Source organism: Phasianus colchicus, chromosome 9 (genome assembly GCF_987193195.1).
Source record: "Phasianus colchicus chromosome 9, bPhaCol1.hap1.1, whole genome shotgun sequence".
NCBI classification, from domain to species: Eukaryota; Metazoa; Chordata; class Aves; order Galliformes; family Phasianidae; genus Phasianus; species Phasianus colchicus.
In genome coordinates this window covers 15,161,536-15,180,782 of record NC_143444.1, presented here as the reverse complement: position 1 = coordinate 15,180,782, position 19,247 = coordinate 15,161,536, and the positions used below count along the sequence as shown (strand labels likewise).

General features: G+C 48.8%; 2 long non-coding RNA genes across 9 annotated transcripts in view; one reads left to right on the top strand and one right to left on the bottom strand.

Moving 5' to 3' along the window:
• Window positions 1-17,271, bottom strand: part of LOC149916838 (uncharacterized) — a 39,771-nt gene extending 22,500 nt beyond the window's left edge. Inside the window, exons 1-3 of one of the 8 annotated variants that reach the window (XR_016469216.1) lie at window positions 16,888-17,271; window positions 14,476-14,590; window positions 14,048-14,350 (exon numbers count right to left, since the gene is read on the bottom strand). This is a non-coding gene — a long non-coding RNA (uncharacterized LOC149916838). The other 7 variants (XR_016469219.1, XR_016469221.1, XR_016469218.1 and 4 more) reach the window with 7 other exon arrangements.
• On the top strand, window positions 14,298-15,236 carry LOC149916839 (uncharacterized). The gene is made up of 2 exons (XR_016469223.1): window positions 14,298-14,377; window positions 14,645-15,236. It is a non-coding gene; the product is annotated as an uncharacterized LOC149916839 (long non-coding RNA).
• Window positions 17,272-19,247: the final 1,976 nt, after the last annotated feature.

Sequence of the window (19,247 nt, the reverse complement as noted above, 5' to 3'; positions counted from 1 at the left end):
CACAAGGAAGCGCAGGGAGAAGGCATCTCTTTTCCCTCTTCACAAGCACCCGAGCTGGAAGCAGCTCCATTTCCCTGACTGGGATGTCCCTGAGAGCCACAGCCCCAGTCATGCCCACCACCAGCCCACAGGGACAGCCCCACTGCATCATGCCGATCCACTCAGAGAGCAAAAGAGCTCATTGGGATGCTGCTTCTGGGAGTATTCATGACTATTTATATAAGGCAGCAGCATGGCTTTCAAATCTGGCAATGCTTAGACTTTGCAGTACTCAGATCTGCTACGCAATTAGGATTCGGGGTTAGATTTCTTTTTAGAGACTTACATAACCTCAGACAGTGCTTTGCTCAGGCTGTCAGTCATACAGTTCCCAGAATCATTACTTAAACATTAGGGAATTTCACACCCAATGTACAGCAATCTGTTTTACTCTGAAAACTAGACCATGCTGTAGTAAACAGGTTTTTTTCCTGATCTTGTGCCATGTCATTCGGCAGGAATACTCAGGTGTTGGAGGCTTGCATCCCGCCTGCGGGCACAGAATGGTGCTTGGGTTACACTGGGGGATTGGGACAGAGGGAAACATTAATTTCTTGGCTCATCAGACTATCTCCCTCCACCTTTTTCCACCCACTTGCCAATCTGGTACCTCCAGCTTCTCAGTGAGGGAGCATGAGAAGGGACTGAACTGTAGGGATTTACTTTGTATGACAAACAACTTTGGTTTAGTGAATATAGGCTCATACCTTTATATGGATCTGCCCTCTAGGAATAATAATCAGATTTCCAGAGCTTTAGAGTAGATTTTCCAGCACTATTAGTGAATCCACCAATAGAAACATTGACAGGTCTGTGAGAAAGGGGATCAACCTGCAAATTCTCTAACCAAGATCCTGCCTTTTCATGTTTCCCAGTGACTTCATGCTCTCAAACATTAAAGGCAATATTAAATTTCTGAAAGAACACTAAGTTATGAATATAAACATTTACCATTGAAAATTACTTGTTGGCTTTTTCTCCTCTCTGTTTCTTACAATTAAAAGAAAATATAGGGAAATAGTGGAGTTGTGAAATCACAGTTTGAACCCCAAACAGCATGGCTAGAGGATGCACCTGGCTGCTGCACTGGGCGTCAGATGCATACAGTCAGGGAGCTCAGCCTTCACTGCCCCACACAGCTGGGCCACCACGCTGTGTGCACTGCACAGCCTCACACATGGGCGCACACTTTCTGCAAAACACAGTGGTTATTCTTAACACAAACTTGTTTGAATTGCATAACACCAACAGAGTGCCTCAGCTTGAAAAAAAAAGTCACATTCTGTATCCTTTATCAATCACAGTGCTCAAGTTTGGAGCATCCAGATTGCGTACTCACTGGTTCTTAGTCAGCTCCTGCATTTGCATTTTGACAGTGTTTTTCAGCCCAGGAGCTGGAGCGATGAGCAAGCTATGATCGGCACATTAAAAACAGGAACCGCTGCTCACGTGTCCTGTGCAGGAGCAGCCCACCTCCACGGGGACAGCCAGGCAGAGCTCCCAACAATACACGTGGGATGTCTGCCCACAGAGAGAGGCTCTGCCTTGTTACATGGGGACAGGTTGCCATACTGACAGCCTTCTGGCTTCCCAAAGAGGGAAACTGCTTTCTTACCACTTTACCGCAAAGCTGTCCTTAGAAAATAATAGTAGGTAAAAAAAATTAAAAAAAAAAAAAATCAGTACATGATTTGGTTTTCTACATAGATATATGCAGAAATATCAAAGGACGTGGGTATAAAGAGTCAGATCATGCTCACCATATTCCAGGTTAGCCAGGCATAGCCATATCCTAACACTGGCACTACCTGTGTCCATGCTAAGGTCTGTTTTGCAGACTGTGGAGCCATCCCAGCCAGCACTCCCCACACACCACAGACCAGAGTGTGGCAACCCCACACCTGTGCTGGCTGCAGGAATGCTGGCACTGCAGTGCCTGCTCTTGGCTCTGCTGCTTCCTACCCACAGCACCAGGGAATGGGGCCTGCAGCACAACAGCTGCTTGTGCACAAAATGACCCAGAATGCAGACCAAGCCTGAGAGGGCCGTAGGACCATTTGCTTCCAGCCAGGACCACATCTCATCACTTTCATACAGCTCAGGGGAACTGCATAACAACTACCTCCATCTGAGGCTCATAGAACAATCTGGACTGGAAGAAACTTTTCCAGTCTTCCCAGACTATACCATTTCCAGCAATCACAGCATCATTCAGCAGTCCTAGATCCACACAGCAGGTCTACAAGATATGAAATAGCTCTGTAAACCCAATGATGCAGCTGAAGGAGGCCAGGAGCATGGGTCCCTGCCTGTTCCCTAGCAGTCAGCCTCAACAGATAAGTGACCCTCAGTGCTCCACTGCAGCTAACTGCAGCCCTCAGCATTTGGTAGCCATTTATTCTCTATTACCTCTTCCTAAGGAATCTGAGTTGTTACATCTATTTTTCCCCTCTTTCTGAAGCAAAGCATCCATAAAACGGTTCACAGTGCATCAGCTGTCCATGCCCAAAGAAACAACTTTGCATCCTGGTGACAGTTGGGTGTCACGGGTGCACAGGCACTGGCAAGGACCTTGTCCCATTAAGAAGGGCAGCTCCGAGACCTGGGAAGACACTGAAGAGCACAGGAGGGCTCAAAAACACACAGCCCCTCCATGGGAATCTGCAGCTTAAGGCCAAGCTGAACCTAGGGCGGCTCCTCCACAGTGGGGACATGACGAAAGGAAGCTGCTGCACACTGAGAAGCCTAATTGCATTTGCTCTGCAGGCTCTGTAACATCAGTCAAACAAGTATGCCACTGCTTTTACTGCTCTGCAGTTGCCATTTACTATTTTACTGGGAAATTGTCCAGAAAAAGGGATGCTACCTAGAAGAAAGCATTATACCAGCAACAGTGATATTTCTGAACAGCCCTACAGGTACAGTGTCAATTCCCACACCACAGCAGAGCTGCAGAAAAACCAAAGAGCCCCAGCCACTCAACTTGCATGTGGGGCAGCAGCACAGAAGGAGGTGCCTCAGGACCCCACAGGCACACCTGAGCCGATTTGAACTGGAGCCATGACAGCCCACACAAAGAGCATGATTCAGTGAGAAAGGGGATAAGCCAAGCCTGAGCTCCACAACCCAGAGCTGAGGACTGAGGGAAGCAGATGCTGCCCACCCCTCAGTCTGCAGGGCTGGCACTGTCCCAGGGGTGAAAATGCCACAGAGCAGGCATGAATTTGCCAAAGATCTCTCTTCTCTCACAGTGGCTCCCGCCCTCTAGAGAGCTCACCTACTATAGGCAGCACCTTAATTCTTAATTATCCTTCTGCTAGAGACTCAAAGTGAGCATTAGAGTTATTTAATTTTTATAACACTTCAACAAGGTAAGGGTGAAAAAAGAGAAGAGCAGTTCTGAGTCATCCCATTTTTATCACTATTGTATTTTCCCTGCCAATCAAAAAATAAATTAATTAAATAGGGCATACTTCCCTTCTCTGCTCCCTACAAGGAAACACACATTTACCTGGACTACTTCCCATCAATATTTAAGCAGATCTTGATCAACCAGTCAACATCTTCCCTTTTCACAAAAAAGACCAGCCACAGAGCAGCCTCTCAGCTCTACTTATGGGCTTGGCAGGAGGGAGCAGGGGTCATGTTCAGCACAGGTGAGAGGGCACTTCCTTGATGCAGTGCAAATCAGCCAAGAAAACCTGTGCCTGTTACACCAGCACCTGGCTCTGCTTTGCCAGAAAGATCAGCATTCATTTTTCTTCTGACACATTTTCATTTTCATCACCTCATCCCCTGTACTCAAAGCACCTCTGCAGAAAAGTTCTTGTGTTGCGGTACCCAGCTGATGGCACTGGGCAGAAATAACTGAGGCCACAAGCACCCAGCAAGCAAGGGAAGGGGACAAGGAGGCCATCACAGCTGCTGCCCAATGCACAACAAATTGCTCTGCACAGGGCCAGATGTGAGTTGCTGCAGATTACAAAACTATGTTCGTTGCACCACAAGGGTTTGCACCAGCTGGATCCTTACTTCTTCACATGCTCTGCTGGCTCTACCTGCATAGCTCCTGAACACATGCTGGTTGAATTAACATTATTTTTTAATTTTAAACAAAATTAACCCCATGTATTATTGTCCCTTTCTCCCTCCGTCTCTCAGATGGAATTTCTTAAACTCATGTGAGTTCGTTTTTTTCATAGCATATGTTGTCCAGAGTAAGCTGTGTTTGAATCATCAATGAGATGAGAAGGAAGCGAAGATTTAATTTCATGGTGGAATTAGGTCTGACATTTCCTTTTAACTTATACTACATCAAGGGTTAATAAGGTTACTATAACCTTAATCTTTGATAGCTCAACAATAGAATACTCTGGGATTAGTGCAAAAGCTGGATTTTAACTTTTAATCCCATTATTGTTGATAACCTTATCAACACTGCACCCCACCATGGTGATGGAACAGAGAAACCTTAGACTCGACAGTCTCTTTCCATGGAGAAACATTTGGAGTTTCAGCAGAAGAGCCAGGGACAGTTGCTTGGTTGATGCCTGTAGTGAGGTTCACAGTTTGCAGTAGGGCTGAAACACAGCTTTTAAACTGCTTGTCAGAAATCTTTGCCAAGAAAAACACTGGTCCAGTGGCATATGTTGGTGGAGCAATGCAAGGTTGCTCTAATTCCCTTACTTTGTTTTTCCCTCCTCCCATGCGGCAGCTACTCCAAGAATCAGACCGCCAGTCTGGAAAGTTGAGATCCAGAAACTTACTGCTAATTACCGTGTTTACAATTCCCAACCTGTTTGTTGGTGCCAACAATCAAACTGCATTCTCTTGTGTGCACCAAAAGACACTTGCTGGCAGGAGCTTCCTAAGGTTCCAGGCTGGCTACATTAATTACTGTTAACTTAATTTTGGGGTACTGAGAAGCAGCTTTAATTAGCAATTTTATGGATTAAAATGAATTTCAAGAAACTGTGGTTTGACTTATAGACTGCTTACCAATCCTATAAGTACTTTATATAGAAACACTAGTAGTAGCAAATTTATGTGTGGTCTGACAAATAAAATAGGCAGAGGTTTAATGAAAATCACAGCAGGAAATGAAAGGTTATACCTTCCCTTTGAAATCAAATAAGCAGCTCTAGAAAGGCAGAGACATTTTTTATCACTTTTCAGCAAACATTTGACCAGACAAAATAAACCTAATTCTTGCAGTGTATCTTTGAATCAGAGTATTCAAACCTTAGGTAATTTATCTCTGTTTTAATGAATGCCTTTGGAAAAAAAAAAAGAAAGTCACATATTCTATGAACTCAGTGAAAGAGGCTGAGCTCAAACAAGTGCAGGGCAGAGCCCCAGCAGGGATGATGCCATCTATGCCCTGTAGGTCCTAGGCTGGGACTCCTGAAGCCATTTCTCTACTTAAGTACCACCAACTCTATTAGAATCAACTCTAACAAAGCACAGATCCACCAGAATCAGCTGAGAGCCACACACCCCACGAGTGCCTCAGAGCAGCATGGGTGGAAAGGTGATACCTCAAAGCCCACCACCACTTTGTCTCTGACTCAAAGCTTCCACAGTACGCCATGGGCAGGCTCTCTTTCTGTCCTGCAAAGTGTTCTCCACCCTCTCTCCCAAAGCCTCTCTCAAGCCACTTGCTGTGCCTCTGGCATTTCTCAGGCTGTGGCTACAGCCAGAGCCCTGCATCATCATCCTGTGTGTGGGACAGCACTCATCTGCTGGGGAACAGGCACTCCAGGACAAAATTTGGTGGTGTGAAAATCTGTGTGGGACTGGGAAAGCAGAGACAAAGAAGGCAGTAAGCCAAAGAGTAGAGTACTAAAAACCAACACTGGCTTTGACTTACAACAGGAAGAAATGAAATAAAACACATCAGTGCTTCCAGAGAGACAGCCAGGATTTACCCTGGTCCTGCAGGAGGGAATTGGAAACCAGCACCTGAGAGCAGTCAGCTTCTACGGGGTGAAGTGAATACACTGAGCAAACACATGCCTCTTAGAATGGTCCCAGAGGGGCTGATGGACTCCTGCAGCATAAAGCTGCTCTGGCCTGCAAGCTGTGTGTGTGGGGTCCATGGTGTTGGGGCTGCCCCTTCCCCACACCACTGCCATGCCCTCAGGCAGCCCCTGGCCCAAGTGCCTGCACCCTGTGCAACCTCAGGCCTCTGGAGGGAGTCTGCCAGCCTCTGCCCCATTTATAATGCAGAAAGCAGAGAAGCTTCGTTCTTCTCATTTACATAAAGCAGACATAAAACTGAAAGCAAAATAGCTTCGAGCATATGGGCAAAGCACACGAGAGCTAGTGAGGAGAGGAATGAGAAAGGACACAGCAAAATCTCTGTTTAGGTTGAGATTCACTGGGGGCTTTTGAGTGCCTTTACCGCTGCTAAGCTTGGGGACAGTGGGCCCCTGCCCCAAGGGCCTGTGTTAGTATCTCAGCTCAGCCCCGTACCTCTGCCCTGTGCCAAAGCAGCCTGATGTGGGATGGGATTTGATCACTGATCCATTTTTCTGGGTGAGAAAAGCATGACCGTCGAAAACCTTCCACAACAACACAGCCAAAAGGCAACAGCAGGCTTTTAAGCTGGCTGCGCCTTACCACTTTTTCTCTTGAACTCTCCCTTTCCTCATACAACACGGCAGGCCCTCCCCTCTGTGGGAGAGGCTGGACCAGCAGTCAGCAGAGGGGCACTGCTGGACCCTGTTCACTCTCCCCATGCTCCTTCTCCCAGCACAGCAAGCCTCAGCCATGTCTCCTCTCCCACATAGACAAGCCATCAACCTGGATACCAACAAAAGCCCCATGGAAGCTGGTAGAGCTGCGGTGCCTCCCCAAGCCATGTGCGAACCCAGTTATTTCCTGCAAGTAATATATAAATAGATGCTGTCTCGTTATTGATATACATTGTGCAGACGGTTGAGCTGGGGATGAAGCTTGCTTGCTTTCCTTTTATGGCTGAGAAGCAGGATCCCAGAGCCTTTATCTGAAATCTCTGCACATGTCAATCAAAGCTCACCAGGAAGGAGATTTTGCACTCTCAGGTCCTCGTTAACTGCCAGGCACCACTGCAGCCAAGTGGCCATGGGAAATGTCCACAGGAATGAAATGCAGCTCTGTACGTGTGTGCATGTGCATATAAGCACATTTACATACAACAAACTGAAACGAAGCTAAAGCGGAATATTAACATTTTCAGCCTAATTTTTTAATTCTTTTTCATATCCCAAGACCAGGCTGTAATCTGGACACAAATCTCATTTGACTTCATTATAAACCACTGATTTACACTAATGGCAGAGCTGGAAAAGCAAAGCTCGGAGGATGGCGCCAGGCCCAAGCCTTCTCCCATCCTGTGGCTGCAGCACATCAATACTGTGAGTTCAATTTGATGGCAAGCTCTAGCAAAGGCAAGTTATCGATATTTCGGAAAGCTGTTCCTCACACTTCTGAGCAGCAAACGGCCCATCACTAAGAAGGCCAAACCCCTGTCAGCATGAGCTGACTTCTATGAAATGAAATACCGACCTTACTGCTAGCTGCAGAGCTAATCACAGAAAAGAGATTTTATTAGAGAAAGCAGAGCTATTATTCCCAGTCACTCTACAGGGCACATATTTAAGTTTTACATTCAGTGAATGTGGAATACTCCAAATATAGCGGCGTTTGCTAAGAGTCAAAACGTAAAAACTCCTGCTAAGCACTTTGTGCAGGGCTTTGTTTGTTTCTCGTTACTCAGATTTTGCATCAACCCATTCAGGCTCCTTCCCATTGCTGGAGTTTTCCTCCCTTTGTAACAGGGAGCTGGAGCTGAGCAAACTGCACTGACTCACTGCAGCTCCCACAAATTAAATTAAACATCGCTATTTTCAGCTCTAATGAAGGGTCTGCACCAGCCCTACGTCCTGCACTAGAAAGAATATATTTACATACACACAAAAGACAAGCACCTGAATACAGACAGGAAAGGGAAAGTGGTTTTGTCTGTGGCTTCTGAAAGCAGGACTCACAGGTCCTGTTTCACTGGGGACTCCATGAATGGCTGAAAACAGATGCATTTTTGTCATCACATGTACAACAGCATCATAATGTCATGGCACAACAAAGGGCCGTGTGATATGCACAGTCAGAAAGAAAAAGACTATACTGGTACCTCAAAAGTAATCATTTTACTGTCCTGTATGTAACTCAGATCCATGGGAAACATGCAGGAAAGCACAACTCCTTTGTAAAAATGGAAAAGCCATCACTCCCTAAACTGAGGGTTGAGAAAGTTTCCGCTGCTCTTCTCTACACTCAGGACATTTGGAAAAATAACTACTGGAATAACGAGATAAATACTCTCTTAGAGAGTAATTGTTGAAAGTTTAGTTCCCAGGTGGACTGATACAACAATGCACTGAGCCTTCCCCATCTTACTATTTCCCACCTAATTTAAAAAATAAAATAAATTCTATGGAATGCAATAACGACGGTGGTGCATCTTTGAATTTTCTATCAACTTGTTAGCAGAATGTGAATACTCACAAAGATAAAACTATCAGATAATCTAAAAGAAGTTACATGAAATCTACTTTATTTATGTAAATGCCTCTGTAAGATGCAGTGAGATTTATTTTTTGGTAACAGGCTGCACAATTAGGTGCTGCATAGTTCTAGTTCAGAATGTCCCTCGATCTCCAATTAGAGAAGATCAGTCCCACAGCGTTCACTTTGTCATTGATTTTGAGTGATGTAAAAGATAGGTCAGCCCTGTGAATATTATTAAACTTCGTGATATTGTCCTGTCTTCGCAAAAGAACTGCTAATATTCCAAACAAGGTTATGAATCAGCAATTTTTAATATTGAAGATAATTCAGCTGTATTGTTCCAACATTTCAAGCCTAACATATAATAAAGTGAAACGAGTGTACATTATATAAAATTCAGATGAAGTGATACAGAGCAGTACTGCAATGACAACTAATGAGAAAGTAGATAAAAGGTCAAGTCTGACCAGAGTCTCTGAAATACTCCATGAGACTAACCTGGGAAGTTTATGTTTGCCTTCTGGGCCTATCTCTTTCTTCCTAACAGTAGCAAGTACTGGAGAATTATCAGACCCATAGCAACCCCACAGAACAATAAAGCAGAAGCCAAAAAGTCTCCAGCCCTGGCTCTCCACCTGCAACGCCTTGACCAAGCACATTTTCCAACACCCAACCGAGGGGGTTCCTGGCTGCTAACTGTGCTGCTACTTTCGATTGTCTCCAGTGCTACAGCAGCTTCAGGTTCCCTGACAGGGGCTGTTCCTGTCTAGCCACACTAAACAGTCCCCCTACATGGCCTCTCGGTTTTATTGCACAAACCACGCTGCCTGGAGGGTTTCTTGCAGACCAATAGCAGTCCAACCCCATACAAATCAGTGGCAAAATTCCTGCAGACGTCTGGAGAGAGATTCTGGAGAAATATTTCAATAGCGGTATGGTTATTTCATTTTTCTGTACAAGCATGATTATGTAACTTTGGCTAGGTGTTTGTATATATGTACGTGTGTATATATAGACACACACAGACGCACTGCTCCTTCTAACTGAATAGTTCTGGGACAATTAACCTAATTTTCCTCCGACTGTTTTAACTAGATTTGGTTTTACCGTACTACAACACTTGTATAATTCTATGGCCATGGTTCCCAGTGCTGGAGCACATCTACCCACCCTACACCACAATACCACCCCACACCCATTGCAGTGTATCACCCGTGGGCTACCCTCAGGCTCTGCAGCCACTCCCAGCCAACACCCCCAGGCCCTTGCCTTCCCTTGGAACATCTCTGCCCTTCCATGTCAGGTTCTTTCCATCAGTTCTTGAGCTGTACCTTGGGTTTTAACTTTCAGAGGTCTTATTTTTGGCCAGTCATTTAAATTCCTTTTGAGTCATTGTTATTATTGTGCCAACATTTATAAATAGCTCTGTGAACTGCAGGTACATGATAATCAGGTCCTTTGATTTTTTGTGTAATTTGGTTATGAAATGATAGAAATAGAAAGTGCACAAGCATTAAGGGATGTCCCAGAAATGTTTCCATAGTTAAAGATTTGGGGAGACAGAAGCTAATTTGGTAAAAATTATGTTTAAGTATTTTATATATGTTACCTTTACACCAAAAAATGGTGAGGTGTCATAAAAGCTCCTCCCTTCCCCCCCAGAAAAAAAGAGTTTGTTATTTAAAAGAAGAAAAGAAAAAGCCTTCCATGTATGTGAAGGCTATTTATCAAAGGATGCATAAACCTTCACTTGTACAGATTATTTCTAGTGTGATATTAAAAAATAAAGAGTAAAGAGAACAAGAAAGAACAGAGAGCTTCTTCTTATACCTGCAAAATGTGTACATATCTGTGTGTATATACAGGAATTATTTGTTACCTGTTTCTCCAAGAAAACTCCACTATCACTAGGAACCATCTAACCTGACACAAAAGGCAAAGACCTGCAATGGGAGGAAATCTTACACACCCCTCGAAGTCAGGCATGGTCTTGAAACTGGAAAGAGCAGACCTCATCCCAATGGAAGGCATCTGCAGAAGTACATGCATCGGCATGCAGTAGTGCATACAATTCTTTTAGAGCACTTTGCAGGCAGCTGGAGGAATCCCTGCACTGGCCATAAAGGCACATGGAACCTTTGCAGCCCCTGCTGAGGTGGGTGGGGTTTGCCTCTCAGAGTCTATAAGAGGGGGGCTCTGGGTGCTATGTGCTGCCTACCTTCAGAGGGGCATGCATGTGTATGTCAGAAAGAGAGAGATATAAAGGCTGTAAGGCTTAAGTGTTCATGCGAAGAGCGTGTGAAATCAAATGGAAGCCCTCACCACGCAATTTGGGGTCTGGCTACAAGGAGCAGTGCTTCCTGCTACACACAGACCCAGGAAGATCACCTCTCACCCATTCAGGGACCTGCACCCAAGGCCCTTTGCCTCTCTCTTCCGGGTGGCAATGGGGACCACCCCAGAGCGAGTAAAGCCACCCAAAGTCAGCAGAGCACAGGGGCTGCTGCCCCGCTTCCCGCTTTGCTGCTGCTGCAGGGCCTGGCACAGCCGAGACTTACCAACGTGAGCAGCCTGCGGGGCCGCTACAGCACACAGAGAGAGCCAGAGATGTGCAGCTTTGGAGGACCGCGGCCTTTACAAATAGGCTAAGCTCAAGTAATAATTTTGGGGCTGGCACTTTATTTAATTTTCTACCAGGATGCAGATTACAAAAACAATTTTAGAACAGGTATTTAGTATTCTAAATTAATTAAATATGCACTCACCAAAATAGCTGTTAGCACACAGTGCAACCACAAACCTCATTCTAAAATGTCATCTCAGAAAACTCGCGTACTGTACAATTAAACACCCTTATTTATAGAGCTATTTCTTATTATGTTGCTCTACAGACCTTCAGTATATATTTTGCTGTTAATAAAATATCATTAGACTATTAGAGGCAGGGGGCCTTTAGACTCATTTTTTAGCACACGGGATTCTGGATTTCTAAAATAAAAAAAAATAAGGAGTGTAGGATTGTAAACATCCCTTTCACCAGGAGTCTAATCTTTCCCGCAGTGAAATCGACTGGGGCTTCGCTGTGGCACTGAATGGTAGGATCTGGCCCCAATATTTTGGATTTAACATGAGCAACCTATCCCCAGGCTGAGCAGCCACCAGAAGCTCCAAGCATCCATGGGCTCAGGTCCGCAGTACAGGCAGCCTCCTCTCAGGGATATGGCACTCAGAACCCAGTGCTCCTGCCCTTGGTAGCCCTACGTGGCTAACCCAGGATTGCTAACAAACCTGTGGAGAGCAATTCTGAGATCGAGACACTAGGAAACATCACTCTAAGAGCCCGTATGCTGTTGAGCGTTTAAACAGTATTTTACAATAATTATCATGAGCATATCCAGTATTTCTCCAATCAGACCTTACAGCTACCCTCCTTTAAATCCATAACATGACAATCCACTGAAAGATTTTAAAGAAAAGAAATCTACAATAATCAAAATGTTAATTTTGACTATGACAAAGAGTGCATGCATTAAAAATGCATCGGCTCCATCATTAAGGCATTATTCAGCAAAAACAGCTAATCGTGCTAGATGGAAAGCAACGACAGGAAAACTAGATATAAAGAAACATTTCGTTAAGCTTGTGTTTATGGGGAATAGTCCAATCTGTACTGCAAAAGATACTCTACTGAGCACAGAGCTAACAAAACCACAGCCTTTATGTGATGAAATGGGAATTCCTGATAATACTCTCAGTCATGACTCAAGGGAAAATGTCAACCAAAAGCTCAGATCAGAGGAAGGTTTGTAATACAAACCTGGATGTTTAAAATAGTGTTTCCATCGCTGTTTCTGCAGCACTTGTGAATGTGGATGTGTTACGGTGCTGAACTGACTATGATTTAGCAGCTGATCGTGTCTTTAAAGCATAATTTAACATTATTTCTGAGGCTGTTGAACATACTAAACTACAAGAAAAAATCTGCTTTCAAGTAGTATTAGAGAAACACGAGGATCAGAGTGCTAGCATCAAAGATGTGTCTATAGAATAACAGATCCACGTCTGCGTAACAATGAGAGCTCCAGTCGCTACTGAAGGCAGCAGAGTAACAATCCTTTGGCAGTTGCTTGAAATAATTAAGCAGAACATAGATGGCCTTTCAATTGCTAAGCAAGAGACAGAGGAAGACATTCTCCATGATGCGCCTTACACTCACAACAGAGCAATCTCCCTACCTCTAGTTTGCCCACATTAAAAATCATTCTCAACCTCTTGTACGCTGAGCCTAGGGAAGAAGCCATTCAAAAAGGCTAGCTCGTCACAGTGACCTCAGTCCTGCCTTAAAATGGCTTCTGATCTAATTCATTTAAGCCTGGAATCTGGTCTCCCACTTGCCATTATGTGACAACGAGACCTGGGATCACAAGGTGTGCAGAGAAGTCTCTGAAAAGGGAAAGGCAGGAGCCATCACTCCTACTCCATATTCAGCAGAATTGAGGGTACAGGAGTGGGAAAAAATACTATGCTTAGGTTTTCCTAAGCACAGCATCCAAAAGGCTGGCTGGGCTTTTAACCAGAGTCCATGCCCTGCTGCTCAGGTTGGCAAGAGGGATGGAAATATTCATCCTACATTTAATAAATGAGGTATGGCTGGGATGGTAACGAACAGCCTCTTAGTCATGTCTCTCACCTGCATCTACCTCTGGGGAGCCCTGAGCCCTTCAGTGGGGACCAAGAAGCCATGGCCTGAACACCAGTGGGGAACCAACCCTTCAGCCCTGGTTGCAGGCATGTGTTCTAGCCCAGGGCCTCAGGGGCTCAAGAGCTAGCAGCCAAATTCTGCCCTCACAAGGCCGTTACCATGGGGCAAGGGTTCTCTCATCCCCTGGAAGTGTTCAGTCACAACTGGCTGTCCCAAAGCGTCCTTGCCGGGCGGCTGGTGCCCTCTGCAGCCGAGGCACAGGGGCAGGGTGCAGGGTGCCCCCGCCTCACCAGCCCGCTGCTTGCCGACTCCCAGCCTGTCCGGCCACTGTGAGCACGGGGCCGTACTCTGAGCCCAGCAGAGGAGGGGAGCATCCCGGTCCCGGGCACCGCCGGCGGCGGGCGGAGTCGCTGCCCCTCGGGCATCCCGCATCTCGGGGGTGGGACCCCGCTGCAGGCGGGGCCGGCGGGCTCGAGTCCCCCATTCCCTCCCCGCTCCCCCCGGCGGAGAGGAGCAAAGGGCCGCGGGCTGGGGGCCGAGCGAGCCCGGGCGGGGGAGAACCGGCCTCAGCCCCGCAGACCCCTCCCGTAGCCCCGGCCCCGCACCTTGCCCTGACCCCGTGCCCGCTCCACGCACACGCGCATCCAGAGGGCAGCCCCTCCGCGGGGACGGGCCGGCCGAGCCACCCCCGCCCGGGTAGAGACACAGACAGAGCGACACACTGCGAAGCGAAGGAAAAGATGGAAAAGGTGCTACCTTGGCAACTAGAGGCTGTAGGAGCCAGCTGGAGGGCTGGGGGCGGTCGCGCTGCCTGCCTGCCTGCCCGCCGCCGGTACTCTCCTCGACTACGCGTATTCTTAAGCAATAACAACGTAATCCGTATTATCCACCCAAGAATACCCGTCACCGAAGAGAGTCAGAAAGCTGCTGCTGCTGCCGCTGGTGGAAGTGCTGCACCGGGACAATAAATCCATAACTATAATTCCCCTCTTGAAGAAGGAGAATCCACAAGGCTGCGAGATCTCGTTCCATATCCAACGAGCGCCGTTCCTCCCCGTCCTGCAGAGGCAAAGGAGAGGACGGATGGTGAGCTCACGCGTAGCTCCCTCTGCTCCCCGCCTCGCTGGGGGCGAAGGCTTGCAGGCAGGGCGGGGGGACATAAATCAAAGTAAGGCTGAGTTTACCTGGTAATTGCCTGGCGTCTCCCCCTGAGCTTCTCCAGCATCTTATTCCCTAGCTGTATGCTCCATCAGTTCTCTCTGGGAGCTCGCAAGAGATGTCACACACGGCAACAGATTCCTGTAGAAGAGACGCACTGTTAAGCACACAAATATTACAAATCTGTTTGCATAGGTGGGCTTGGAAGAGCTCCGATAAAGCAGCAGCCACGCCTGAGAGACTTCTCATCTGGGCTTTGGAAACGCATTTTACAAGTCTTGGCTCTCGGTGGGCTGCCGCGAGCAGGCAAGGCGGAAAGCAAAGCGGTGAAGAGAGAGAAAAATCAAAGAAAGAAAAAGCGGAGGCTCCGAGCCCGGCAGAGACGCTGCTCCCCGGGCCTCCCACCGCCGCCAGCACCGCTCCGAGAGCGCTCCGGGCCAGGCCCCGGCCCCGCTGTGCCCGCGCAGCCCCTAGCGGGGCCGCCCCCGCGCCCACCTGCAAAGGACGAACCGGGAGAGAAACCCGAACGGGGGAAGTTCTGTCCGAACCGCGCCCGCGGCTCTGCCGCCCCCCGGAGCCGCTCCCGTAGCAGCAGCGCTCGTACTTGGGGGAGGCGGGAGGGGGAAGCTTTGTCTGGTGATCTGCAGCGGCGATAATAAACGTTTATTGTTCTCCAACTAAATAGAAAGGATCTCTGCAACGTCACGGCACGGCGCGCTTCGCCTGGCGGTGAGGAACTTCTCCGTCTGATCTCAGCCCAGCTCCCTGCGCTAGGGACGGCTTCGGCGTGAGTGACGGGAGGGGGACGGGAGCTGGCGGTGCGCGCTCAGAGCCGCGCTAACGGGGGGACCCGCGCCCCCCAGGCACCGCGCGGCGCCACAGCCCTCATCGCACAGCTCCCCGAGACCGCCCGGCTGTTCTCTGGGTTCCGAATAGAACTGCCAGCCGGTGCTGCCTTGTACTCCACGTTCCTTCCTCAACACGAGCTCTTAGCTTCCTTGCCATAATACCACTATAGTCCCTATAGCACCGAAAAGCTACGAGAGGACAGCATTTGTTTGCGTAAATTTGAAAGAAAGGAGAAAAACAAAGAGAAACAAGAATACCTTGATAGCCAAAATGCCTTAAATAAACAATAAGAAAAAATCCAGCTCCCTCTCCTCTATTTTAATCTCATTTTAGGCGCACTTTCCTATATTTCTCTAACACAGCAGGCTTTGAAGTTACGTTTGAAATGGCACCTAGAAAGTAAATAACAAACACTGCAATTTTCCCCGCTGTGCAACTGAAGGCTGTGGCCCCATTCCTAGCGGTAGAACTAAAAGAACCGATTCGGCGGGTTTTCTTTAACTTGAACAAAAGCCGTTTGAAAAAGTAAAATACACCGAGTCGTGGCAAAAACGCTCTACAGTGATCCACCTAGGCTTGTATTCTCCGAAATCTGGAGGCGCTCCACATATGCATCAAGAATTAGGCAGAAATCCAAACTTTACGTTTTTTTTTTTTTTTAAAGGAAAAAAAAAAAAAAAAAGAACGCGGTCCTCGCTGAAAAGAAGCCCCGCGCGGCTCCAGCCTTACCCTAGCTCCGTCCATCCTACGCCGCCCTTCCCTCTCCTGTAAACATCCCCCAGCGAACACGGCACCGAAACTTCCCCGCTCCCCTGCCCAGCGCCGCACCCACCGCCCGCGGGCCTTCAGCACCCGCCGTCCGGACAGCTCCTCGCACCGCCGGGCTCCGCCGCCGCCCAGCCCTCGCCGGCGCACGGACAGGCGGACACGCGGACAGGCGGACACGCCCGCTCCGGGCACGCTCAGCACGCGGAGGGGCGCCCCGGCGCGCTGCCCACCTCGCCCCGCCGCATGCGGGCAGTGCCCGTGGCGGCGCGCCGCGCGTTAAATACCTTTGTTCGGCGGCTCCCGATAGCCATGTTTATCGGCGCGGCCGCCCCGTTCCCCGCCGCCACAGCCCGGAGCCCGAGAGAAGGGCCCCGGGGGCATCGCCACCGCCCGTGCCGTGCCCGGGGAGCGGGGGACTGGAGGGAGGGGAGCGGATGCGGGGAATTAAACAATTAAGCTGCCAGAAGTGGAGCTCGGGTTTGCCACGCAAAGCGAATTTCAGAGGGGGGAATATCGATCCCATCCGTCAACAGAGAGCCGCGATGTCTCCCCATGCAAGAAATGGTCCTGATTATTTTTTTTTTTTCGGGGGGGGTGGGGGAGGTGGCGATGGTAAGGGGTGGGGTAGGGGGGAGCGTGAAAAAAAAAAAAAAAAGAAAAAAAAAAGAAAGAAAGAAAGAAAGAAAAAATGAAAGAATAAAGGAAGGAAGAAAACATTAATCCTGTCTTAAAGGCAGCTCTTTTCAAAATCGCCGGGAGCTTGCTCTATTCGCCACCTACCCGAGTAACCACCAGAAATCCACCTCTAGTGAAGCGCTTACCCTTTAAATCCAGGTTTCGAGCAGAACTCCAACCGTGTGTAAAACCAGGGAGTCATCTGACGTGCGCTGGGGACGGGCTCCGGGCGGCAGAAGCTGCTCCCTCCCGGCGCCGGATTAGCACGAATCCACCCGGGCAGGACCCGGCGCCTCCACGGCCGCGGCTCGCTGCTTTCGCACCTCGGCGGCTGCTCTCGCTTCCCGTGTCCCCGGCGGTCGCCTCTCGGCTGAATGTGGGCTTCCAGAAAAGGAGTCGGGGGGGAGAGGAGGGAAAAAAAATCGCCTAATGCAATCAAATCGATCTGATCTACACCATCTGTCGCCTGCCACTACACACAAGCGTTAAAATAGGAAAACGGGAGACACTGACAGCTCAGGAAGGTTGTTCTGCAGAGTTCATTTTTAGCAGAGCATAATTGGGTATGGACAGCGTACAGTTACCAAAGCTGCTGTTAACCATCCAGTAGAGGATCCCAAACATGCTAATGGTGGATTAATTGAGGAAGATCTGACGTGCAAGCTTCATAGTCTCTTATTCATGACTTCCCAACGGGAAAGGACCAATGCCGTGTGGGACTATGGTAACGCAGAGTCAAAGAGCTGCTAAGAAAATGGCTCTGTGTTCATAGCACTTCTCTCTGATAACAAACATATGTCGACCAGAACCGTTTAGCAGGATGGGGGAAATGAAATTTCCTTAGCCGAGGTTAGCAATTCCCATCGCATGCACTTAAAGAAAAGTAAAAAATGGACTGCGGGTCTGAGACGCTTTCAAGTGCTGGTCCTGGGGTTCACAGCCAGTGAAAGCAGACGGCTCCTGCCCAGATGGGGGCTTAAACCCCAAATCCCTGCCTCCTCTCTGTGACCAAAGTGCATCCATAGCAGTCCCTAAACATGCGGCGCTGCTAATTTCATCAGGAATGACGCAAGGTCTTTTTAATGCCAGGAACCCTTTTGACTTTTTCCAGCGGGAATTGCTTTTGGGCAAGACATTTCCGATCACTGAAATTTGACATAATCTCAGATAAATATGATTGGGGGGGGGGGGAGAAGGGGGCGGCGAGTTGAGAAGAGACGGAGTGTGCATCCAGACCTGCAATCACCCCTGCTGTCAACACTCCGATTTGCTCGCGTTTTCTAGTCTTTCCTGAATAATGAGGTTATAGAGATGTATATGTAATTATTAAAGCAGTATATGCACACGAGCCGCAGACGTCTACGGCTGTCGTGTCTGCACAGGCAGACGGGGAGACAAAGTACGCCCGTCGGGGTGCGCCTTTCCCCTCCCTAATAGCTCCCCTACCGAGGGGGGACGCGCTGCCGGGGGACGCCCCCAGCCCCAGCCCCCGCCCCCAGCCCCGCGCCGGGCGCTGTCCGCCCGCCCGGTGCTGAACGGCGGCGGCCCGGCCCCGCGGCGCAGACAATGGGCACGCACGAGGCGCCGGGCTGCTGCGTCCCGCTCGGCCGCGTCCTGCCGAGCACCGCAAGTCGGGGAAGCTCCCGTCCGTTGCCACCTCGCCCAGCTGATTAGTGGAGAGCGATAACGGCATTGATACAAATCCAAACGGCTCATGTAAATGTGGCAGTAAACGATTAGTGTTTAGGGTTATTCTGGAGCTAACCGCGTGCCTCTCCTGGAAGTTTGTGTTAATGTCTTTAGAATAAATCTAACGGTTATGAATTAGATTAGCCTTGAAAACGTAGCCTAAAGACAAATCAAACAATTTACCCGTTCTTTTGTTTCAATATACATTAATTAAGCGCCGCTGCCTACCTACACAGCGTTCTTGGGTCCCGGCCACGGGGCCGAGCCTGGAGCTTCGCTGCCTTTTGTCAGCATTCGCGTCCAACTATTGCCCTCTGCAGGTCAAGTCCTCGCCGAGCTTCGTGCGGCAGAAAGGGGCTGCCGGGCCCCGTGCCCTAGGCTCCCTGCCCGGAACAGGTCCAATTTCTCTTGGGATCGATTCCTCCCCGCGAGGCTTGGATGTGTTTCTCCAACGAGGGCACGGGGTGGTACGGGGCGCTGCTGTTCAGCTGCCCTGCAGCCCCTGTTCCAACCCCAGCTGGGAGAGATGAAGACAGAAGAGGCAAGGTGCCACTCCGAAGATACCTTGTTTTCTTGCTCTCTTTCTCCCCTTTTGACTATGGGAAGCTTCCCAGTCAAGGCCTGCAATTTCCCACGTCCACCTTTAGGAACAAGGCAAGATCCAAGCAACAACCATGGCCGAGCTGGTGCCAGCACGTGGGACCCCGCCCTACCACCTCCATTCAGGCAACTTTCCCACCAGATGCAGCTCAAGAGTTTGTCCCTCCAGCTCTGGGGTACCCGGGGGCCATGGCTTGAAGGGGCACTCCGCAGCAGA